This window comes from Lissotriton vulgaris, chromosome 3_1, assembly GCF_964263255.1.
Source record: "Lissotriton vulgaris chromosome 3_1, aLisVul1.2, whole genome shotgun sequence".
Lineage (NCBI taxonomy): Eukaryota > Metazoa > Chordata > Amphibia > Caudata > Salamandridae > Lissotriton > Lissotriton vulgaris.
The window spans coordinates 1,336,887,943-1,336,913,640 of NC_141689.1; the positions used below are offsets into that span (position 1 = coordinate 1,336,887,943).

Below are 25,698 nucleotides of genomic sequence, written 5' to 3' on the forward strand. Positions count from 1 at the left end.
ATGCAAGGTTCAAATCCTCACCGCTGCGTCCAATGTTAGAACCGGCTGTCTCTAGTTGGCAGAGGTATACACTTCTGACAAATAGGGACACACTTTTTCTAGTCAGGGCAAGGGGATCACACCCTTTGATAACCCCTGCTCACCTCCTTGGTAGCTTGGCAGAGCAGCCAGGCTTATCTCAGAGGCTGAGTGTTAAGCATTTATGACCACATACAGTAATAAAGTGAATACACTACAAATGGACACGACACAGTAGTATTATAAAAATAAGGATTTTTATATAAGGCTTAGCACAAGACCAAATAACGACAAAAATATACACAATCTTAATAAATACTCTTGGAAGGGAAAATAATAGTTCAAATGTAGTTTCTTCTTAGCACAAAGTCTTTTCGTATCGAAGCAACTCTTCTTCCTGGAAACACAGTTCTTGGCAACAATGTAACCCACACAGAAGTTACACGACGTCGAAGCAAAGTTAATCCAAAGGTTCGGCGTCGACCGCGAAGAGCGCTACGTCGAGCCCGGAGTCACACGGACCCCCAACAACACAGTATCTTAGGAAAATGAAGCACACGATGATCAGCGGCGTCGAGCAATCCGGCGTCCCGTCTTTGGTGTCGATCAGGCCTCAGCAGGCGTTGTTGTCGATGATGCTGTTGCACAGTGTGAGCAGCGCTCACGGCGTCGAGGGGGCACGAAGTCGATGCGATCAGCAGCGGTGCAGACACGAGGTCCCTTGGAGCTGGAGCCGAACTCACTACTCACTGGCGTTGCTGCTGGCGTCGATCAGGCCTGGCGGCCGGCGTCGAGGAAGCGGGACACTTGAGCCGTCACTCACGGTGTCGAGCTGGATTCGGCGACGTCCGTCGGCGTCGAGATTGCTGGTGTCTTTCAGAGGTGCTGGATTCACAGGTTCCAGCAAAATAGCACTTGTAGTAGGTGAAGTCCTTTAGCCCTGTGACTTCAACAGGAGACTGGCACTCTTCCAGTCCTTGGAGATTTTCTTAGCAAGCGTGAGAGTACACACACAGTTCCTCTCTCCTGGTTCCTTGGCAAAAATAAAGAAGCAATGCAGGATTCCCCCCAGCAAACAGCACACTGGCAGAAGGGGTAGGCAAGTCCTTGGATCAGCAGGCTTCTTGTCCTTGGTTTCAGGGTTCCTTGTCAGAAGTGATCTAAATTCTTGGTTCAGGGGTCTTTCTCTTATACCCCTTTTCGGCTTTGATCCCTTTGTCCATGCAGGGGAATTTCCCAACATCCTGGGTCTGATGTGGGTGGAGCCAGGCAGAAGCACCTGGCCTATTCACTGAGCAGGGCTGGGTCCTCAGACGCCCAGCAGGAGGTGGAGCCAGCATTGTCACTGGCAGGGCAGAGCTATCGGCCTCCTGGTAGGAGGTGGGGCTAGGATCGTCCATGGCAGGCACAGAGTCATCAGCCGCTTGGCAGGGGGTGGAGCCAGCATTGTATCAGGCAGGGCAGGCTATCAGCAACTACTCTCCCCCTACTCTCAACGCAAATGTCCCACTCATCCCACACTGACTCACTCGGACCTCTGGAGCCACCCAGCTCCTGTCACACACACGCAAAATCAGCAGAAACCAGAAATGGTTAGACAAGAAAATAGACACTTTCTAAAAGTGCTATTTTCAAACCCAGAGTCCAAAAACCATCCACACCAACGGATGCGTAATTAAACACCGAGTTCAGGGATACCAAACTCGACATTGCACCATGCTCCCCGAGCCAGCTAGGATTATCGCATTAATAATCCCGGCAGCCCATTCTAACTAATGGAGAGCAGGTTACCTCGCAATAGTGAAAAATGAATATGGCTGTAATTCACTATTAGGACATGCCAACTTGGTCAGGCTTGTCCTACCTTATACTTACAATGCACCCTGCCCGTGGGCCTACCATAGGGGTGACTAACATGAAGTTAAGGGCAGGTTTGAGGGACTGGCAAGTAGTTGTACTTGTGCAGTCAGCGTGACAGTACCAGACTGTACGTAGGTCTCGCAATGACTGACCCGTAGACATTCTTTTACGAGGCCGCTCTTGTGGGTGGCACAACACGTGCTGCAAGCCCATGAGCGGCATTTGGATTTACAAGCCCCGGCACTCCTGGTGCACTAGACTAGGGACTGACAGTAAACCAAATAAGCCAAACATGGAATTCAATCGATACATCAATTTAACATAGGGAGCACTTGCACTGTGGCACTGATCAGCAGTGGCACAGCGCCCAAAGCATTATACCAGCAAAACATCGTAAAACAGTGGAGGCAAACAGAAAAAATGGAGGAGAGACTCAGGCCAATGATGTCAGGTCTACCACTGCCTCTGTCTGTACCTCTGTTGCTTCTTTCTGAAATTCTTTTGCTTCTTTCTGTACCCCTCTTTTATCTTCCTGCACCTCTGTTGCTTCTTTCTGCCCTTTTATTGTTTCTCTATGCAACCGTCTTGCCTCTTTCAGCACCTCTCTTGCCTCTTTCTGCACTTTTCCTACCTCTTCCTACACCTCTCTTGCCTCTTTCAGCACCCCTCTTGCCTCTTTCTGCTCTTCTCCTGCCCCTCCATACACCTCTGTTTCCTCTTTCAGTACCACCCTTGCCTCTTTCTGCACTTCTCCTGTCTTTTCAAGCACCTCTCTTGCCTCTTTATCTACTTCTGTTGCCTCTTTCTGTACCTCTGTTGCTTCTTTCTCTTACTTCTCTTACCTCTTTCTGCTCTTCTCATGCCTGTTTCGGTACCGATCTTGCTTCTTTCTACACCTTTCTTGCCACTTTTGGTACCTTTTTCCTCTTTCTGTGCCTTTCTTCCTCTATCTGCGCCTCTCTTGCCTCTCTCTGCATCTCTCTCCCCCCTTTTTGTGCCTCCCTTGCCTCTTTCTGCACTTCTCTTACTTCTTTCTGTACTTCTCTTGTTTCTTTCTGTGCCTTTCTTCCTCTTTCTGCACACTTCTTTCTCTGTATTCAGTCCACGTGCTTCTTTCTGCTCTGATCTTGCCTCTTGCTGCACTACTCCTGCTTCTTTCTGCACTTATCTTGTCTCTTTCTGTACCTTTCCTGCCTCTTTCTGGACCTCTCTTGCCTCTTTCTGTACCTCTCTTGCTTCTTTCTGCACTTCGCTTGATTCTTTCCTATGTTTCTTCGTCTTTCTGCACCTCTCTTGCTTCTTTCAGCATTGCCTCTTTCTGCACCTTTCTTTCTCTTTCTGCAGTTCTCCTACTCCTTTCTTTACTTCCCTTGCCTCTTTCTGCACCTCCATTGCTTCTTTTTGCATTTCTATCCCCTCTGTTTGCACCTCTCTTATGTCTTTCCACACCTCTGCTGGTTCTTTCTGCACTTCTCTTGCTTCTTTCTGCACCACTTTTCCGTCTTTCTGTACCCCTCTTTCATCTTTCCGCTCCCTTTCTCCACTCTTTCTGTTTATCTTGTGCCTCAATTGCACCTCTCTTGCCTGTTTGCCATTCTCTTGCCTCTTTTTGTACCTCTCTTGTTTCTCTCTGTATCCCTCTTACCTCTTCGTGTACCTCTTTCTTCTTTTTGCACTTCTGTTTCCTCTTTCTGCACCTCTGTTGCTTTCTTCACTTCTCTTGCTTCTTTCTGCACTTCCCTTGCTTCTTTCTGTACCTCTCTTCCTTCTTCTGTATCCCTCTTGCCTCTTTATGCGCCTCTGTTGCTTCTTTGTGCACCTCTCTTGCTTCTTTCTGCACCCCCTTTCCTCATTCTGCAGTTCTCTTGCCTCTTTCTCTACCTCTCTTGCCTCTTCTTGCACCTCTGTTGCCACTTTCAGCACCTTTATTCCTCTTTCTGTGCCTTTCTTCCTCTATCTGTGCCTTTCTTGCCTCTTTCTGTGCCCTCCTGCCTCTTTCTGCACCACACTTGCCTCTTTCTGTACCTATCTTGCCTCTTTCCACAGTTCTTTTGCCTTTCTGCACCTCACTTACTTCTTCCCGCATCCCTCTTGTGTCTTTCTGCAACACCCTTCCCTCTATCTGCACCTCTCTTGCCTCTTTCTTTGCCCTAGTTCCCTCTTTCTGCACCCCTCTTCCCTCTTTCTGCACTTCTTGTGCCACTTTCTGCACATTTCCTGCCTCTTTCTGTACTTCTGTTGCGTCTATCTGCAACTCTATTGCTTCTTTCTGCACACCTCTTGCCTGCATTCCTTTTATCTCCTTCTGTACCTCTCTTGCCTGTGTCTCCACCTCTCTTGCCTCCATCTGCACTTTTCCTGCCTCTGTCTGTACCTCTGTTGCTTCTTTCTGCAATTCTCTTGCTTCTTTCTGTACCCCTCTTTTATCTTCCTGCACCTCTGTTGCTTTTTTCTTCCCTTTTCTGGTTTCTCTATGCAACCCTCTTGCCTCTTTCAGCACCTCTCTTGCCTGTTTCTACACTTCATCTGCCTCTTCCAGCACCTCTCTTGCCTCTTTATTTACTTCTCTTGCCTCTTTCTGTACCTCTGTTGCTTCTTTGTGTACTTCTCTTGCCTCTTTCTGCTCTTCTCATGCCTGTTTTGAACCGCTCTTGCTTCTTTCTACACCTTTCTTGCCACTGTTGGCACCTTTTTCCTCTTTCTGTGCCTTTCTTTCTCGATCTGCACCTTTCTTACCTCTCTCTGCACCTCTGTTCCCCCTTTTGGTGCCTCCCTTGCCTCTTTCTGCACTTCTCTTACTTCTTTATGTACTTCTCCTATTTCTTTCTGTGCCTTTCTTTCTCTTTCTGCACACTTCTTTCTCTTTATTCTGTCCACAAGCTTCTTTCTGCTCTGATCTTGCCTCTTCCTGCACCTCTATTGCCCCCTTCTGCACTTATCTTGCCTCATTATGTACCGTTCCTGCCTCTTTCAGGACCTCTCTTGCCTCTTTCTGTACCGCTCTTGCTTCTTTCTGCACATTGCTTGAATCTTTCCTAAGTTTCTTCGTCTTTCTGCACCTCTCTTGCCTCTTTCTATACCTCCCTTGCCACTTTCAGTACCTTTCTTCCTCTTTATGTGCCTTTCTTCCTCTATCTGTGTCTCTCTTGTCTCTTTCTATACCCCTCTTGCCTCTTTCTGCTCCTCACTTGCCTCTTTCTGTACCTCTCTTGCCTCTTTCTGCAGTTGTTTTGCCTTTCTGCACCTCTCATACTTCTTTCTGCATCCCTCTTGTGTCTTTCTGCATCCCTCTTTTGTCTTTCTGCAACCCTCTTCCCTCTTTCTGTACCTCTCTTGCCTCTTTCTTCACCCCTGTTTCCTCTTTCTGCACCTCTGTTGCTTTCTTCACTTCTCTTGCTTCTTTCTGCACTTCCCTTGCTTCTTTCTGCACCTCTCTTCCTTCTTCTGTATCCCTCTTGCCTCTTTCTGCGCCTCTGTTGCTTCTTTGTGCACCTCTCTTGCTTCTTTCTGCACCCCCTTTCCTCATTCTGCAGTTCTCTTGCCTCTTTCTCTACCTCTCTTGCCTCTTCTTGCACCTCTGTTGCCACTTTCAGCACCTTTATTCCTCTTTCTGTGCCTTTCTTCCTCTATCTGTGCCTTTCTTGCCTCTTTCTGTGCCCTCTCGCCTCTTTCTGCACCTGACTTGCCTCTTTCTGTACCTCTCTTGCCTCTTTCCACAGTTCTTTTGCCTTTCTGCACCTCACTTACTTCTTACCGCATCCCTCTTGTGTCTTTCTGCAACTCCCTTCCCTCTTTCTGCACCTCTCTTGCCTCTTTCTTTGCCCTAGTTCCCTCTTTCTGCACCCCTCTTCCCTCTTTCTGCACTTCTTGTGCCACTTTCTGCACATTTCCTGCCTCTTTCTGTACTTCTGTTGCGTCTATCTGCAACTCTATTGCTTCTTTCTGCACACCTCTTGCCTACATTCCTTTTATCTCCTTCTGTACCTCTCTTGCCTGTGTCTCCACCTCTCTTGCCTCCATCTGCACTTTTCCTGCCTCTGTGTGTACCTCTGTTGCTTCTTTCTGCAATTCTCTTGCTTCTTTCTGTACCCATTTTTTATCTTCCTGCACCTCTGTTGCTTTTTTCTTCCCTTTTCTGGTTTCTCTATGCAACCCTCTTGCCTCTTTCAGTACCTCTCTTGCCTGTTTCTACACTTCATCTGCCTCTTCCAGCACCTCTCTTGCCTCTTTATTTACTTCTCTTGCCTCTTTCTGTACCTCTGTTGCTTCTTTCTGTACTTCTCTTGCCTCTTTCTGCTCTTCTCATGCCAGTTTTGAACCGCTCTTGCTTCTTTCTACACCTTTCTTGCCACTGTTGGTACCTTTTTCCTCTTTCTGTGCCTTTCTTCCTCTATCTGCACCTTTCTTACCTCTATCTGCACCTCTGTTCCCCCTTTTGGTGCCTCCCTTGCCTCTTTCTGCACTTCTCTTACTTCTTTATGTACTTCTCTTATATCTTTCTGTGCCTTTCTTCCTCTTTCTGCACACTTCTTTCTCTTTATTCTGTCCACAAGCTTCTTTCTGCTCTGATCTTGCCTCTTCCTGCACCTCTATTGCCCCCTTCTGCACTTATCTTGCCTCATTATGTACCGTTCCTGCCTCTTTCTGGACCTCTCTCGCCTCTTTCTGTACCGCTCTTGCTTCTTTCTGCACATTGCTTGAATCTTTCCTATGTTTCTTCGTCTTTCTGCACCTCTCTTGCCTCTTCTATACCTCCCTTGCCACTTTCAGTACCTTTCTTCCTCTTTCTGTGCCTTTCTTCCTCTATCTGTGTCTCTCTTTGTGCACTTCTCTTGCTTCTTTCTGCCCCTCTCTTGCCTCATTCTGCAGTTCTCCTGCCTCTTTCTCTACCTTTCTTGCCTCTTTCTGCACCTCTATTTCTTCTTTCTGCACGCCTGTTTCCTCTTTCTTCACCTCTGTTGCTTTCTTCACTTCTCTTGCTTCTGTCTGCTCTTTCCTTGCTTCTTTCTGTACCTCTCTTCATCTTTTATATCCCTCCTGCCTCTTTCTGCACCTCTGTTGCCTCATTCTGCAGTTCTCTTGCCTCTTTCTCTACCTTTCTTGCCTCTTTCTCTACCTCTCTTTTGTCTTTCTGTACGTCGGATGCCTCTTTCTGTACCCCTCTTCCCTCTTCCTGCACCCCTCTTGCCTCTTCCTGCAGTTCTCTTGTCTCTTTCTGCACCTCTGTTGTTTCTTTCTCCACTTCTCTTGCCTCATTCTGTAATGTTGTTGTTTCTTTCTGCACCCCTCTTGCCTCATTATGCATCTTTGTTGCCTTTTTCTACACTTCTCCTTCCTCTTCATACACCTCTCTTGACTCTTTCAGCACCTCTCTGGTCTCTTTCTGTAATTCTCTTGCCTCTTCATACACCTCTCTTGACTCTTTCAGCACTTCTCTGGCCTCTTTCTGCACTTCTCCTGCCTTTTCCTAAACCTCTCTTGCCTCTTTATCTACTTCTCTTGCCTCTTTTTGCACCTTTGTTGCTTCTTTCTGCACTTCTCTTGTCTCTTTCTGCACTTCTCTTGCCTGTGTCTGTACCTCTCTTGCCTTTTTTGCACCTCTCTTGCCACTTTCAGCACCTTTATTCCTCTTTATGTGACTTTCTTCCTCTATCCGTGCCTTTCTTGCCTCTTTCTGCACCTGTCTTGCCTCTTTCTTTGCCCTTGTTCCCTCTTTCTGCACCCCTCTTTCTGCACCTCTTGTGCCTTTTTCTGCACATTTCCTGCCTCTTTCTGTACTTCTGTTGCCTCTATCTGCAACTCTATTGCTTCTTTCTGCACACCTCTTGCCTGCATTCCTTTTATCTCCTTCTGTACCTCTCTTGCCTGTGTCTCCACCTCTCTTGCCTCCATCTGCACTTTTCTTGCCTCTGTCTGTACCTCTGTTGCTTCTTTCTGCAATTCTCTTGCTTCTTTCTGTACCCCTCTTTTATCTTCCTGCACCTCTGTTGCTTCTTTCTTCCCTTTTCTGGTTTCTCTATGCAACCCTTTTGCCTCTTTCAGCACCTCTCTTGCCTGTTTCTACACTTCATCTGCCTCTTCCAGCACCTCTCTTGCCTCTTTATTTACTTCTCTTGCCTCTTTCTGTACCTCTGTTGCTTCTTTCTGTACTTCTTTTGCCTCTTTCTGCTCTTCTCATGCCTGTTTTGAACCGCTCTTGCTTCTTCCTACACCTTTCTTGCCACTTTTGGTACCTTTTTCCTCTTTCTGTGCCTTTCTTCCTCTATCTGCGCCTTTCTTGCCTCTCTCTGCACCTCTGTTCCCCCTTTTGGTGCTCCCTTGCCTCTTTCTGCACTTCTCTTACTTCTTTCTGTACTTATTCTTATTTCTTTCTGTGCCTTCCTTCCTCTTTCTGCACACTTCTTTCTCTTTATTCTATCCACATGCTTCTTTTTGCTCTGCTCTTGCCTCTTCCCACACCTCTATTGCCCCCTTCTGCACTTATCTTGCCTCATTCTGTACCGTTCCTGCCTCTTTCTGGACCTCTCTTGCCTCTTTCTGTACCACTCTTGCTTATTTCTGCACATTGTGTGAATCTTTCCTATGTTTCTTTGTCTTTCTGCACCTCTCTTCCATCTTTCTATACCTCCCTTGCCACTTTCAGTACCTTTCTTCCTCTTTCTGTGCCTTTCTTTCTTTATCTGTGTCTCTCTTGTCTCTTTCTATACCCCTCTTGCCTCTTTCTGCTCCTCACTTGCCTCTTTCTGTACCCCTCTTGCCTCTTTCTGCAGTTCTTTTGCCTTTCTGCACCTCTCATACTTCTTTCTGCATCCCTCTTGTGTCTTTCTGCATCCCTCTTGTGTCTTTCTGCAACCCTCTTCCTTTTTTCTGTACCTCTCTTGCTTCTTTCTTCACCCCTGTTTCCTCTTTCTGCACCTCTGTTGCTTTCTTCACTTCTCTTGCTTCTTTCTGCACTTCCCTTGCTTCTTTATGCACCTCTCTTCCTTCTTCTGTATCCCTCTTGCCTCTTTCTGCGCCTCTGCTGCTTCTTCTTGCACCTCTCTTGCTTCTTTCTGCCCCTCTCTTGCCTCATTCTGCAGTTCTCCTGCCTCTTTCTCTACCTTTCTTACCTCTTTCTTACCTCTTTCTGCGCCTCGATTTCTTCTTTCTGCACGCCTGTTTCCTCTTTCTGCACCTCTGTTGCTTTCTTCACTTCTCTTGCTTCTGTCTGCTCGTTCCTTGCTTCTTTCTGTACCTCTCTTCATCTTTTATATCCCTCCTGCCTCTTTCTGCACCTCTGATGCCTCATTCTGCAGTTCTCTTGCCTCTTTCTCTACCTTTCTTGCCTCTTTCTCTACCTCTCTTTTGTCTTTCTGGACGTCGGTTGCCTCTTTCTGTACCCCTCTTCCATCTTCCTACACCCGTCTTGCCTCTTCCTGCAGTTCTCTTGCCTCTTTCTGCACCTCTGTTGTTTCTTTCTCCACTTCTCTTGCCTCATTCTGTAATGTTGTTGTTTCTTTCTGCACCCCTCTTGCCTCAATATGCATCTTTGTTGCCTTTTTCTACACTTCTCCTTCCTCTTCATACACCTCTCTTGACTCTTTCAGCACCTCTCTGGTCTCTTTCTGCAATTCTCTTCCCTCTTCATACACCTCTCTTAACTCTTTCAGCACTTCTCTGGCCTCTTTCTGCACTTCTCCTGCCTTTTCCTAAACCTCTCTTGCCTCTTTATCTACTTCTCTTGCCCCTTTTTGCACCTTTGTTGTTTCTTTCTGCACTTCTCTTGTCTCTTTCTGCACTTCTCTTGCCTGTGTCTGTACCTCTCTTGCCTCTTTTTGCACCTCTGTTGCCACTTTCAGCACCTTTATTCCTCTTTCTGTGCCTTTCTCCCTCTATCTGTGCCTTTCTTGCCTCTTTCTGCACCTGTCTTGCCTCTTTCTTTGCCCTTGTTCCCTCTTTCTGCACCCTCTTCCCTCTTTCTGCACCTCTTGTGCCTTTTTCTGCACATTTCCTGCCTCTTTCTGTACTTCTGTTGCCTCTATATGCAACTATATTGCTTCTTTCTGCACACCTCTTGCCTGCATTCCCTTTATCTCTTTCTGTACCTCTCTTGCCTGTGTCTCCACCTCTCTTGCCTCATCTGCACTTCTCCTGCCTCTGTCTGTACCTCTGTTGCTTCTTTGTGAAATTCTCTTGCTTCTTTCTGTACCCCTCTTTTATCTTCCTGCACCTCTGTTGCTTCTTTCTGCCCTTTTATTGTTTCTCTATGCAACCGTCTTGCCTCTTTCAGCACCTTTCTTGCCTCTTTCTGCACTTTTCCCACCTCTTCCTACACCTCTCTTGCCTCTTTCAGCACATCTCTTGCCTCTTTCTGCTCTTCTCCTGCCCCTCCATACACCTCTGTTTCCTCTTCCAGTACCACCCCTGCCTCTTTCTGCACTTCTTCTGTCTTTTCAAGCACCTCTCTTGCCTCTTTATCTACTTCTCTTGCCTCTTTCTGTACCTCTGTTGCTTCTTTCTCTTACTTCTCTTACCTCTTTCTGCTCTTCTCATGCCTGTTTCAGTACCGCTCTTGCTTCTTCCTACACCTTTCTTGCCACTTTTGGTACCTTTTTCGTCTTTCTGTGCCTTTCTTCCTCTATCTGCACCTATCTTGCCTCTCTCTGCACCTCTGTTCCCCCTTTTGGTGCTCCCTTGCCTCTTTCTGCACTTCTCTTACTTCTTTCTGTACTTATTCTTATTTCTTTCTGTGCCTTTCTTCCTCTTTCTGCACACTTCTTTCTCTTTATTCTGTCCACATGCTTCTTTTTGCTCTGATCTTGCCTCTTCCTGCACCTCTATTGCCCCCTTCTGCACTTATCTTGGCTCATTCTGTACCATTCCTGCCTCTTTCTGGACCTCTCTTGCCTCTTTCTGTACCACTCTTGCTTATTTCTGCACATTGTGTGAATCTTTCCTATGTTTCTTTGTCTTTCTGCACCTCTCTTCCATCTTTCTATACCTCCCTTGCCACTTTCAGTACCTTTCTTCCTCTTTCTGTGCCTTTCTTCCTCTATCTGTGTCTCTCTTGTCTCTTTCTATACCCCTCTTGCCTCTTTCTGCTCCTCACTTGCCTCTTTCTGTACCCCTCTTGCCTCTTTCTGCAGTTCTTTTGCCTTTCTGCACCTCTCATACTTCTTTCTGCATCCCTCTTGTGTCTTTCTGCATCCCTCTTGTGTCTTTCTGCAACCCTCTTCCTTTTTTTCTGTACCTCTCTTGCCTCTTTCTTCACCCCTGTTTCCTCTTTCTGCACCTCTGTTGCTTTCTACACTTCTCTTGCTTCTTTCTGCACTTCCCTTGCTTCTTTATGCACCTCTCTTCCTTCTTCTGTATCCCTCTTGCCTCTTTCTGCGCCTCTGCTGCTTCTTCTTGCACCTCTCTTGCTTCTTTCTGCCCCTCTCTTGCCTCATTCTGCAGTTCTCCTGCCTCTTTCTCTACCTTTCTTACCTCTTTCTTACCTCTTTCTGCGCCTCTATTTCTTCTTTCTGCACGCCTGTTTCTTCTTTCTGCACCTCTGTTGCTTTCTTCACTTCTCTTGCTTCTGTCTGCTCTTTCCTTGCTTCTTTCTGTACCTCTCTTCATCTTTTATATCCCTCCTGCCTCTTTCTGCACCTCTGATGCCTCATTCTGCAGTTCTCTTGCCTCTTTCTCTACCTTTCTTGCCTCTTTCTCTACCTCTCTTTTGTCTTTCTGGACGTCGGTTGCCTCTTTCTGTACCCCTCTTCCCTCTTCCTGCACCCCTCTTGCCTCTTCCTGCAGTTCTCCTGCCTCTTTCTGCACCTCTGTTGTTTCTTTCTCCACTTCTCTTGCCTCATTCTGTAATGTTGTTGTTTCTTTCTACATCCCTCTTGCCTCATTATGCATCTTTGTTGCCTTTTTCTACACTTCTCCTTCCTCTTCATACACCTCTCTTTACTCTTTCAGCACCTCTCTGGTTTCTTTCTGCAATTCTCTTCCCTCTTCATACACCTCTCTTAACTCTTTCAGCACTTCTCTGGCCTCTTTCTGCACTTCTGCCTTTTCCTCAACCTCCCTTGTCTCTTTATCTACTTCTCTTGCCTCTTTTTGCACCTTTGTTGCATCTTTCTGCACTTCTCTTGTCTCCTGCATTTCTCTTGCCTGTGTCTGTACCTCTCTTGCCTCTTTTTGCACCTCTGTTGCCACTTTCAGCACCTTTATTCCTCTTTCTGCGTCTTTCTTCCTCTATCTGTGCCTTTCTTGCCTCTTTCTGTGCCCTCTTGCCTCTTTCTGCACCTCACTTGCCTCTTTGTGTACCTCTCTTGCCTCTTTCCACAGTTCTTTTGCCTTTCTGCACCTCACTTACTTCTTCCCACATCCCTCTTGCGTCTTTCTGCAACTCCCTTCCCTCTTTCTGCACCTCTCTTGCCTCTTTCTTTGCCCTTGTTCCCTCTTTCTGCACTCCTCTTCCCTCTTTCTGCACTTCTTGTGCCTCTTTCTGCACATTTCCTGCCTCTTTTGTACTTCTGTTGCATCTATCTGTAACTCTATTACGTCTTTATGCACACCTCTTGCCTGCATTCCTTTTATCTATTTCTCTACCCCTCTTGCCTGTGTCTCCACCTCTCTTGCCTCCATCTGCACTTTTCCTGCCTCTGTCTGTACCTCTATTGCTTCTTTCTGCAATTCTCTTGCTTCTTTCTGTACCCGTCTTTTATCTTCCTTCACCTCTGTTGCTTCTTTCTTCCCTTTTCTGGTTTCTCTATGCAACCCTCTTGCCTCTTTCAGCACCTCTCTTGCCTTTTTTTACACTTCATCTGCCTCTTCCAGCACCTCTCTTGCCTCTTTATTTACTTCTCTTGCCTCTTTCTGTACCTCTGTTGCTTCATTCTGTACTTCTCGTGCCTCTTTCTGCTCTTCTCATGCCTGTTTTGAACCGCTCTTGCTTCTTTCTACACCTTTCTTGCCACTTTTGGTACCTTTTTCCTTTTCTGTGCCTTTCTTCCTCTATCTGCGTCTTTCTTGCCTCTCTCTGTACCTCTGTTCCCAATTTTGGTACCTCCCTTGCCTCTTTCTGCACTTCTCTTACTTCTTTCTGTACTTCTCTTATTACTTTCTGTGCCTTTCTTCCTCTTTCTGCACACTTCTTTCTCTTTATTCTGTCCACATGCTTCTTTCTGCTCTGATCTTGCCTCTTCCTGCACCTCTATTGCCCCCTATCTTGCCTCATTCTGTACCGTTCCTGCCTCTTTCGGGACCTCTCTTGCCTCTTTCTGTACCGCTCTTGCTTCTTTCTGCACATTGCTTGAATCTTTCCTATGTTTCTTCGTCTTTCTGCACCTCTCTTGCCTCTTTCTATACCTCCCTTGCCACTTTCAGTACCTTTCTTCCTCTTTCTGTGCCTTTCTTCCTCTATCTGTGTCTCTCTTGTCTCTTTCTATACCCCTCTTGCCTCTTTCTGCTCCTCACTTGCCTCTTTCTGTACCTCTCATACTTCTTTCTGCATCCCTCTTGTGTCTTTCTGCAACCCTCTTCCCTCTTTCTGTACCCCTCTTGCCTCTTTCTTCACCCGTTTTCTCTTTCTGCACCTCTGTTGCTTTCTTCACTTCTCTTGCTTCTTTCTGTACTTCCCTTGTTTCTTTCTGCACCTCTCTTCCTTCTGTATCCCTCTAGCCTCTTTCTGCGCCTCTGTTGCTTCTTTGTGCACTTCTCTTGCTTCTTTCTGCCCCTCTCTTGCCTCATTCTGCAGTTCTCCTGCGTCTTTCTCTACCTTTCTTGCCTCTTTCTGCGCCTCTATTTCTTCTTTCTGCACACCTGTTTCCTCTTTCTGCACCACTGTTGCTTTCTTCACTTCTCTTGCTTCTGTCTGCTCTTTCCTTTCTTCTTTCTGTACCTCTCTTCATCTTTTACATCCCTCCTGCCTCTTTCTGCACCTCAGTTGCCTCATTCTGCAGTTCTCTTGCCTCTTTCTCTACCTTTCTTGCCTCTTTCTCTACCTCTCTTTTGTCTTTCTGTACGTCTGTTGCCTCTTTCTGTACCCCTCTTCCCTCTTCCTGCACCCGTCTTGCCTCTTCCTGCAGTTCTCTTGCCTCTTTCTGCACCTCTGTTGTTTCTTTCTCCACTTCTCTTGCCTCATTCTGTAATGTTGTTGTTTCTTTCTGCACCCCTCTTGCCTCAATATGCATCTTTGTTGCCTTTTTCTACACTTCTCCTCCCTCTTCATACACCTCTCTTGACTCTTTCAGCACCTCTCTGGTCTCTTTCTGCAATTCTCTTCCCTCTTCATACACCTCTCTTAACTCTTTCAGCACTTCTCTGGCCTCTTTCTGCACTTCTCCTGCCTTTTCCTAAACCTCTCTTGCCTCTTTATCTACTTCTCTTGCCCCTTTTTGCACCTTTGTTGTTTCTTTCTGCACTTCTCTTGTCTCTTTCTGCACTTCTCTTGCCTGTGTCTGTACCTCTCTTGCCTCTTTTTGCACCTCTGTTGCCACTTTCAGCACCTTTATTCCTCTTTCTGTGCCTTTCTTCCTCTATCTGTGCCTTTCTTGCCTCTTTCTGCACCTGACTTGCCTCTTTCTTTGCCCTTGTTCCCTCTTTCTGCATCCTCTTCCCTCTTTCTGCACCTCTTGTGCCTTTTTCTGCACATTTCCTGCCTCTTTCTGTACTTCTGTTGCCTCTATATGAATCTATATTGCTTCTTTCTGCACACCTCTTGCCTGCATTCCCTTTATCTCTTTCTGTACCTCTCTTGCCTTTGTCTCCACCTCTCTTGCCTCATCTGCACTTCTCCTGCCTCTGTCTGTACCTCTGTTGCTTCTTTGTGAAATTCTCTTGCTTCTTTCTGTACCCCTCTTTTATCTTCCTGCACCTCTGTTGCTTCTTTCTGCCCTTTTATTGTTTCTCTATGCAACGGTCTTGCCTCTTTCAGCACCTTTCTTGCCTCTTTCTGCACTTTTCCCACCTCTTCCTACACCTCTCTTGCCTCTTTCAGCACATCTCTTGCCTCTTTCTGCTCTTCTCCTGCCCCTCCATACACCTCTGTTTCCTCTTTCAGTACCACCCCTGCCTCTTTCTGCACTTCTTCTGTCTTTTCAAGCACCTCTCTTGCCTCTTTATCTACTTCTCTTGCCTCTTTCTGTACCTCTGTTGCTTCTTTCTCTTACTTCTCTTACCTCTTTCTGCTCTTCTCATGCCTGTTTCAGTACCGCTCTTGCTTCTTCCTACACCTTTCTTGCCACTTTTGGTACCTTTTTCCTCTTTCTGTGCCTTTCTTCCTCTATCTGCACCTCTATTGCCTCTCTCTGCATCTCTCTTCCCCCTGTTTGTGCCTCCCTTGCCTCTTTCTGCACTTCTCGTACTTCTTTCTATACTTCTCTTGTTTCTTTCTGTGCCTTTCTTCCTCTTTCTGCACACTTCTTTCTCTGTATTCAGTCCACGTGCTTCTTTCTGCTCTGATCTTGCCTCTTGCTGCACTACTCCTGCTTCTTTCTGCACTTATCTTGTCTCTTTATGTACCTTTCCTGCCTCTTTCTGGACCTCTCTTGCCTCTATCTGTACCTCTATTGCCTCTTTCTGTACCTCTCTTGCTTCTTTCTGCACTTCGCTTGATTCTTTCCTATGTTTCTTCGTCTTTCTGCACCTCTCTTGCTTCTTTCAGCATTGCCTCTTTCTGCACCTTTCTACCTCTTTCTGCAGTTCTCCTACTCCTTTCTTTACTTCCCTTGCCTCTTTCTGTACCTCCATTGCTTCTTTTTGCATTTCTCTCCCCTCTGTTTGCACCTCTCTTGTGTCTTTCCACACCTCTGCTGGTTCTTTCTGCAATTCTATTGCTTCTTTCTGCACCACTTTTCCGTCTTTCTGTACCCCTCTTTCATCTTTCTGCACCCTTTCTCCACTCTTTCTGTTCATCTCGTGCCTCAATTGCACCTCTCTTGCCTGTTTGCCATTCTCTTGCCTCTTTTTGCACCTCTCTTGTTTCTCTCTGTATCCCTCTTACCTCTTTGTGTACCTCTCTTTCCTCTTTTTGCACTTCTGTTTCCTCTTTCTGCACCTCTGTTGCTTTCGTCACTTCTCTTGATTCTTTCTGCACTTTCCTTGCTTCTTTCTGTACCTCTCTTCCTTTTTCTGTATCCCTCTTGCCTCTTTATGTGCCTCTGTTGCTTCTTTGTGCACCTCTCTTGCTTCTTTCTGCACCCCCTTTCCTCATTCTGCAGTTCTCTTGCCTCTTTCTCTACCTCTCTTGCCTCTTCTTGCACCTCTGTTGCCACTTTCAGCACTTTTATTCCTCTTTCTGTGCCTTTCTTCCTCTATCTGTGCCTTTCTTGCCTCTTTCTGTGGCCTCTTGCCTCTTTCTGCACCTCACTTGCCTCTTTCTGTACCTCTCTTGCCTCTTTCCACAGTTCTTTTGCCTTTCTGCACCTCACTTACTTCTTCCCGCATCCCTCTTGTGTCTTTCTGCACCTCCCTTCCCTCTTTCTGCACCTCTCTTACCTCTTTCTTTGCCCTTGTTCCCTCTTTCTGCACCCCTATTCCCTCTTTCTGCACTTCTTGTGCCACTTTCTGCATATTTCCTGCCTCTTTCTGCACTTCTGTTGCATCTATCTGCAACTCTATTGCTTCTTTCTGCACACCTCTTGCTTGCATTCCTTTTATCTCCTTCTGTACCTCTCTTGCCTGTGTCTCCACCTCTCTTGCCTCCATCTGCACTTTTCCTGCCTCTGTCTGTACCTCTGTTGCTTCTTTCTGCAATTCTCTTGCTTCTTTCTGTACCCCTCTTTTATCTTCCTGCACCTCTGTTTCTTCTTTCTTCCCTTTTCTGGTTTCTCTATGCAACCCACTTGCCTCTTTCAGCACCTCTCTTGCCTGTTTCTACACTTAATCTGCCTCTTCCAGCACCTCTCTTGCCTCTTTATTTACTTCTCTTGCCTCTTTCTGTACCTCTGTTGCTTCTTTCTGTACTTCTCTTGCCTCTTTCTGCTCTTCTCATGCCTGTTTTGAACCACTCTTGCTTCTAGCCAATACGCCTTTGGCGTGGCTCATAGTTTCAGCCGCTTGTGGAGGGAGAGAGGATTTCTTACATCTCATGGAACGAAAATGCAGCATGGTCAATTGATGACTGATCTTCTTGAGTCACTTGCTTTGCCTACACAGATAGCATTCATAAAATGTAGCGCACACAAGAAGGTCACGGATGATGTTGGTTGTGGGAATGCTTTTGCGGATGAGGTAGCAAAAACTACAGCTAGAGATGCCACAAGTCGCATGTATGTTGCGGGCCCTGCAAATTGGGTCAGAGAAGCTGGAATGTATGAGGACACGGCAGAGAGTGTGAGATCGATTCAAGGAGAGGCTACAGAGAAAGAATTGAGTAAATGGAAAGAAGGCATGGGAATGTTAGATGCAATGGGATGTTGGAAGGAGTTATCGGAACACCAGCGTTGGCTGTTGCCAGATGCCTATGTGTTACCTGTAGTTATTATGCACATGGTCCAGCCCACATCAGTGCAAAGGGTATATGCAAGGTTTTGACTCTGGTATGGCAGAATGAAGGTATTCCGAGGTGTGCGGAAAATGTGGTGAAACACTGCATTATTTGTCTAATGCATAACCCAGGGAAGGGAACCCCAACTCCAGCAGGTCATTTTGCTCCCCCGACATATCCTTTTGAAGTCTTGCAAATTGACTATATTCACATGGATCGGTGCAACAACCTCAAGTATGTCTTGGTGGTGGTATGTGCTTTCTCCCGATGGATAGAGGCCTATCCTTTGAAGGATAATACTGTTTTATCAACTGCTAAAATTTTGCTTAAAGAGTTCTTCCCTAGATTCGGCCTGCCGTGAATTGTCTGGAGCGATAATGGGAGTGAATTTGTGGGTCAAATTATGCAAAAGGTGTGTGCTGGTCTTGGTATTAGACAGAAATTCCATGTGGCGAACCATCCCCAATAACGGGTTTGGTGGAGTGCTAGAATAGCACTCTTAAGCTCAAATTAGCAAAGATTCAGGCCAGCACAGGTCTCGCCTGGCCGGACACTTTACCTTTAGCTCTCTTGTCTACCAGGACCAATGTGCACTCTCGAGTGGGACTTAGCCCCAACGAGGTGGTTTTCGGATGCCCAGCAAATATCTGGGGAGTTCTTCGTCCAAAGAAGTATTTAGACATACCATACCCAATGTTGATTGATTACTAGCATGATTTGACTACTAAATTGAGTGTTCTTCGTCAACTGGTTCAAAGTGCTTTGCCAGAAGCCTCCACAGACCCAGGTCACTCGATCAAACCTGGGGATTGGGTCTGTGTGAAAAACTTTCAGCGAACCAAAAACCTGGAGCCCCGTTGGACAGCCCCTCGCCTAGTACTCCTCGTCACACGCACGGCAGTGAAAGTCCAGGGAAAGAAAAACTGGGTTCATGGCGTGCACTGCAAAAAGGTACCCATGCCCTTGCCCTTCGACCAGTGGGTCCGCAGGCAGGAGCATAGGTGAGTCCGAAAGAGAGAAGATTCCTCGTTTCGTACCTTTTAGTAGCTAGCGCCCGGTTGCATGGAACTCAGTCCGAGAAAGAAGATGCTGATATTCTTCAGGGAGCTACACCACCACATTTTCGAATAGACACCACAAATCCAGAAACACTGTTTCAAGACCAAACTATATCGAATAAGAGACGCTACAACCTCAGGCCTAGAACTGAAAAGTACACGTGAAATTTTATTTATTTATTCCTTTTTGTTGACATTTTTTACGAGATTATTGATATGCCATCTGTCCCTGTCGCAGGGTCATGGTAGGAGCCTTGGACTGTACCCTGTTTTGGTGGCTAGGACCCGCAGGATTTGCAGTGTTATAAAAGCAAATAAATACAGCCAAGTGATTGAGGAAGATTGCCGTGAGCAACAACCTTTTTTAGAAAGGATGAATGGTACATCAAGTAGGGAAAATAGGAAGACAAAGATGAAGCAGAAATACTGTAAATTATTGCGTAGTCGATTTGGCGTATTTCGATGTTTTTATGTATTTTATTAACATTTGCGGGTTGGATTGTTCATCTTCTACAGCCAAAACCCCTTTCTGATTCCACTTCTTTGCTTTCTCGCCCCTTTGTTTCTCAACATCAGACACATACCTTTCCCCGCATGAGCAGATCAGAAGGATTGAATACCTGAATAACTCGTTCATTCAACTATTACACCAACACCAATTAGCTGTCAATATAACAGATTGTTGGGTATGTGGACTCATGCCTCATAGCATGCACAAAGGCATGCCCTACCTAGTCCTCCCCTTCTCCTATGAAGGATCGGCCTGGGCATACTTGGCTATGTTCTCAGCCGCATACCATAATCGACTAAGATACCCTATTGGTTCGTTCGGGAGCAGAATGGATTTTAGCCATAGTAGCCTGATAAACGGAATAGTGTCAATGGCTAAAATTGTAGACAATAAAACAATACCCATCGATGAGAAACGAGCATTTAAAGGTTGGAATGTGACTCACTATATCACTAGCCTTAGTGATAAAACGAAGCAGGGAACGTCTCCCCCAGTATGGACAGTACCCCATCACGGTAATTTTTGCCTGCAGATTAACAGCGAGAAGACTGATATACAACAGAATGGTTCACATACGTATGTTTTCACATCGCAGAATTCCCCTCCATTGATTCCATCTCAGGGTACATACTTTGTCTGTGAAGACAGAGCCTATACATGGCTCCCGTCTGACTTCTCAGGAACATGCTATATAGCCTTCTTGATTCCCACTACCTACACTGCCCCTTCAGATCATCACAGAAACAGATATGGTAGAGGGATAATTGACGCCAATGATACAGCGGGACAAGAAGGAGGTGATTTCCTTAAAGGATTTCTCCCTTTCTGGGGTCCAATAATCAACAGTAGGCATATCAGACAGCTGACCCGTGTGGTCGAGACCACCATTGATGTTACTATAGGTGCTTTAAGTAACATTACAGCAGAACTTCAGGCTGATCGTCTCATGACATTGCAGAACAGGATAGCACTAGATGTTATCCTAGCAGACCGAGGAGGGGTCTGTAGATTGATTGGATCTAGCTGCTGCATTTACGTTCCTGATGACGCTCCAACAATATACCAGGCCATCTCCAAACTACATACCATCTCCGATTCAGTTCATCAGGACGAAGGAGACTGGTCTTTGGTAGGATGGTTCTGGGGATTATTTTCTGTTTGGGGATGGAAGATACTAATTTTCCTTGGAGCGATATTAGCCATCCTATTCTCTAGTTGCCTGTGTATACATTGTGGGCCCACCATTTGTGGTCTACTTGCCACAATGTGTGTCCCAACATCTGTGTCCAAAAAGACAGAGAACATTAAGATGATGGTACAGCAACAGTTCGATGACCTTATGGCCATTGAGGTCGACTCCGACTCAGACTAACATGAGTTTGGTGCTTTTGCCTGAGTAATGGCAAAAGGAGGGTCTGAGGTTCTGTATTTCGCGACTTTGTTCGTGTTCGTCTGCCATTTTGCGACTGGCCTCCATTTTGTGTTGCCCTCACTCAGGCAGCACCGCCATCCAGGTATTTCTCAGTCATTTCCCTGCATTCACATACTAAGTAACCTTTTTGCCTCTATTTACAGGTCTATTGTCAGGGTCTGACCGAACACAACAATCCATGTCTTATTAACTAATCCCCGTCCAGACTATCTGTAGGTTTGCACCATTCTTTCCTGAGGCTACCTTATCTTCTGTCCTTCGCCATTCCCTTTATGGACTCTCTGATTCCACAACTGTCCTTCCTAAGCATACAAATGTGTTTCCTCACCTGCAAGTTGGATTGTGTGGGTTCATTTGCGAATGGCTTAAGGGGTTGGGTAACAAATACAGCCGACAACCAAGTTTGTTTGAAGTTACGTAATACTTTGCTTTCCGAACACTTCGCATTTGTCTGATTTGTATGTCTTGGGATTGTTCATTGTGTATCTAAAATGTATATAAACCCGTGTGACACGGAGTTCGGGGCAGTCTTCTTTGAACATACTTCTGTACTTCAGGGACAACTGTACTGGCTGCAGCGAATAAAATACGATCTTCTACGCCAACGGAGTGTCCGGTGTCTCTGTTCAACCAGGCAGGAGAACTCGAAGATTAAGGCGTACCCTGCGCCGCTGGGCTTTAATCCGCCCGGTTCTTCATTCCCGGACCTCACACTCAACCAAACAGATCATAAACAACGCTTCTCATATCAATCATTAATTACTAAAAAATCTCATGAAATGCAAATAGAGGCAAGTACTCTCTCAGAGCAGTCCAACATTGCCCAAATAGTAAAGTTATCATCTTAGTTGCACAAGCAAGAAATAAAAATAAACTACTTGCTTCCTGGGTCTTCAACATCCTAAGGGGCAGCGCACATACATCAGCACCAGCCTTGTTCACAGAATTAATCAGAGGGGCGTATGAGAGCAGATAAGTTTACAGTGGTACCCAAAGGTCCCATAGTCTAGATGTGTAAGGCAGTAGTGCAGCATAAATGGACAATTGATCATTACAATAGATTAGATCCTTAAACCAATCCACACATTTGGGCACCCTCCCACCCCTCCAAGGACAAGTAATCCTCCTCCTAGCCAGCAGCAGACCTAGTGCCACATTCTTCCTTTAATCGCATTTTATCTTTGTTATGGTACATATATTTGTATGGTGCAGCGTATTACATTGCCCCTGAGGGTGTCCAGGTGCTAGAGCAGGAGTGTGGGTCTGGCGGTGTTCCTGGTTGAACAGCCAAGTCTTCAGATTCTTGTGGAAGTTGAGGAGTGGAGTGCCGGTCCTAATGCCCGTCCTCCTGTCTTGCTTCTGCGGATGCAGGGGATTTGTGCGAAGGAGAGAGAGATGGAGCATAACTGTCTAGAGGATTGCTAGAGTTGGTCACTGAGATAGGCTGGTCGTGCATTGTGAAAGTCCGTATAGGCGTGGATGAGAAGCTTGAATTTGCAGCGTTTCTGGATGGGCAGTCAGTGCAGTTCCACAAGGTAGGGAGAGATGTGTGCACATCTGGGGACATCTAGGGTGAGCCTGGCGGAAACGTTCTGAATGTCTTGGAGTCTTTGTGTGAGTAGGTTGGAGATGCGTTGCTGTAGGCAAGTATGCTGGTGATGAGGGCCTGGGTGACCGAGCTCCTGGTGTGCGTGGAGAGCCATTTAAAGGTTTTATTAAGCATTCTGGTGATGTGGCTGTGGGATGTTATCACATCACTTGCCAATTTGTTCATCTAGAGGTTGTTGTCAAGGTTAATGCTGAGGTTTTTAGCATGGTCTGTGGGGGTGGGCATGGTACCCATGTTTGGTGGCCGGCAGGAGGTGTCCCAGGGGGAGTTCTTATTTCTGAAGATCTGGATCTCAGTTTTGTCTGTGTTCAGTTTGAGGCAGTTCTCAGCTTAATATCTTGCATATATGTCAGCACTAAATGCCTCGCAACCCACCCAGGCATCATACTAGTTATCCAAACAGAAACTGAAAAACAAACACTGGCAAAACCAATAGGCATGTATTTCAAATCCCCTCCCCCGGTCTGTGACATCCTCGGACTTCATCAGTCCTGTGTACTACTATCCATCCTTCACCCTTTTCCATGCCTCCTGTATTGAATGGAAATGCCACTATTTTTTCCTTCAGATATGTCTGAACCGTGACAAAAAGTGCATCAAGGGCCAGATGTAGGTAAATACCATTTACCGATTCTAAAATACCGAATTTTACGGATTCGGTATTTTAGAATGGGTAAATGGTATGTAGACATTCATTCTGTAGTTTTTACTGAATCGGTAAAATTCGGTAAATACCGTTTCGGTATTTACCGATTCGGAATTCCCCATTCATTCCTATGGACCTGGAGGCCAGTAGGAATAAATGGGGAATACTGAGTCGGTAAATACTGAATCGGTAAGAGGGGAAAGACCTACAAGGGTGGCAGGGTGTCACATTGACACCCTGTTGCCCCCCGAATAGTGCATGGGTGCACATGTGGCACACATACATGCTCTAAGGGCATGTATGTCTGCCACATGGCACTGTTAGAAAAGCACATAATTGCTTTTTTAACGGTTTTCGTTATTTACCACCAACTTGTAGTTGGTGGTAAATAACGAATCCTTACAAGTGAAAAGCACTTACTTGAGTGCTTCCTACATTAAGGATTCGATAATTTACCGAATCGGTATTTAAGAATTCGGTAATTTACCGATTCTTTAAATTACCGATTTTGTAAATTACCGGATCCTTAAATTAGGCCCCTACATTTCAAATGCCTAATACCGGTCGGTAACGGCTGAAATTCGGTAATTTCGGCCGTTACCGACCGGTATTAGGCTTCCTACATCTGGCCCCAAATGTTTTCGTTTCTTTCTTCAGGAGTTCAAGCTGTACTGCCTCGTAAGTGTAACGTTGTGCATGCACAGGTGGATTAAAGCTCTATAGCATCAGAATATTTACTCCCTCAAGTTCTAGTGGTTTAGCTCTTCTATTTGTCAGAAGAATCGCATTTCTGTTTCAAAATTGTAATATTCGTGCTTGGGACAGTACCGAGCACCAGTTGTTGATTTTCTAGAATTTTGATCAGTCTAATGAGCATATTAATTAATTTTTCGTTGATTTTATTTCCTGTACTGCAATTTGCGCAGTGTACTGTACGAAGATACACAATGTGGAAATTCCAGTGTGTACAAACACTTTATTTACCATACCCTGGTTTTGTAGTGTGTATAGCAGAATGTTTGGAGATAAAACAGTGGTTATTGTTTTACTTTTCAAATCGTCCAGTCCCCTATTGTGTGTCCAATCCTAACATTGGAACGAAATAAGCAAGCTATTGTTGAACTGCACCAATACCGCTGAGCTCCAATTCTAAAGAGAGGGTTCGTCGTGTTACGTTAGCCATGTATCGTTACGTTACAGTAAGCACGCACGTCAGTAAACGGATTACAGGTCGGTTTTATATAATGGATTATGGAATCGTTAAGCGTATTATGCTCCCGCAAGGACTATTACGACCAATTAGACTGCTTGCTGGATTATTATTTAAAGGGAGCACACTTTCTGGGGACTCAAAGCGAAGTCAGACGCAGCATTCTAAAGACTATTGTATACTTACAGACAGGCAGGTAAGGCAATATTTTGCGAACTAAACAGTTTATGAGAATCTAAAATGATTTACAGTTTCCTTTCAGCAATGTATTATAGTTATGTCAAACAATACTTGTTTGTAAACTGACCTTTTTCAAAACATGAAGCACCTAAGGAAGCTGTTTATCATGATTAGCCTTATGTTGCATTTGTTGTAATGTACCTGTTTTTTTTCTCAGTATTGGGATTGCAGATGTCTAGCCCTGTATAATGAACATTTCTTATACTGTCTAACATTACCCTAGAAGGAAACATTTGGGGTATTGTAAGATTTAAATAAGAAATAGAATTGCCAGACTTTGTACTCATATCATAATAAGTGAAATGTTCATAGTTCTTGGAAAATATGGTAACTATATTCTTCATTGTATGTTATAGAGGAGCTTAGCAGGGAAGGATTTGTTTTAAAACTCTAAGAATATAATATCATAGAAATTAAAAATGTTACATGGTCATTGTCTGTCCAATTAGAAGGTTAATTTTGATCATCCTGATATCTGGTTAATCAAAAAATAAAACCACTGTTATTACTATTTCCAGTTAAAAGAAACAGGGTTAAATCGCCTTCTACGTGCTTAAAAGCTTAGGCTGCATAAGGATTTTAGCCTAAAGGATTAGGCATCTGTTTTATTTTGCTTTGTCTTCTCAGTAGGTTAGATTATGTAGCATGTCTGAAAGTATTCTAAAAGTGTGTCCCCTAAATGTTTACTCATTCTTACTGACCATCCGCGTATGCCAGTATGTCTATGTGGTGCAACTGCCATTCTATTGTTTCATCCCAGGAAAAGACGAGTCCATGCATGGCAAGTGTATCAGCATAATTGCAGGTTGATACTAAGGCAATATATTGTATAATTGCAATGACATTAATTGTCATTGCCATGCACAGATGGAATTTAGAGTGTCATGGTTTTATTGTAATGTGTGACTACAAGCTGAGGACGTTTGAAAAGTGCACTTGAAAATGAAGAGAAAATATACTATTTTGATATGTGCCACAATTACAAATGTATCCTTCTCATGAGTTATCAATATCAATTGATTACATTGTTACCAATAACATCAGCGTTCTAGGAGTACACAACTGTCCTTTTTCAAATCTCTCAGTTACTCGTATTTTTATTTTAGCATACTTTCATGCACCTGCTTAGTGCTGTCTCATTGTGTTTATGCTGATATATATTTGCACATCATGTAATATAATGTGCTGGACAGGTTGAAGAGATAACATGACATATAAAAAGTGGAAAATAAATGCATTGTAATCTAATTAATTCGTAAATGTAAACAGGGCTTAAAAATAACCAACACAATAGTTATGGAGAAATTGTTAGAATTAATACGTTACTATAACTCCGCTATCTGCTACGGAGAAAACTAGTAGCATGGAGGAGTCAAACACTGACTGACACCAATGCACTCTTGCATTCCCTCATTTAGCATGCAGACACTACCTCAATCATGACCCTTACTCATACAAAGACTCATGCATTCATTCACTGTCGAGTCAAAACAATCACCCATTTCAAACTCACCTAGAGGGCCTCACACATTCAGATCAAATGCAAATAGGCCCCAAAAAGCGAAACGTACAATACGCCTATCAATCACATAGCATAATGTGTGAAGGAGCTGAGCGGAGAGAGCAGCAGGAGGTTTGAAGAACAGGACGAGGGGGC

At 45.1% G+C, this 25,698-nt stretch overlaps 1 protein-coding gene across 1 annotated transcript in view; it reads left to right on the plus strand.

Annotated features, from left to right (window-relative positions):
• Positions 1–23,895: 23,895 nt before the first annotated feature.
• LOC147727841 (purpurin-like) overlaps positions 23,896–25,698 on the plus strand; it is a 172,667-nt gene continuing 170,864 nt past the window's right edge. The window contains exon 1 of the mRNA XM_086963186.1: positions 23,896–23,997. The gene's annotated coding sequence lies outside the window, so the exon portion shown is untranslated. The remainder of the gene's footprint in view (positions 23,998–25,698) is intronic.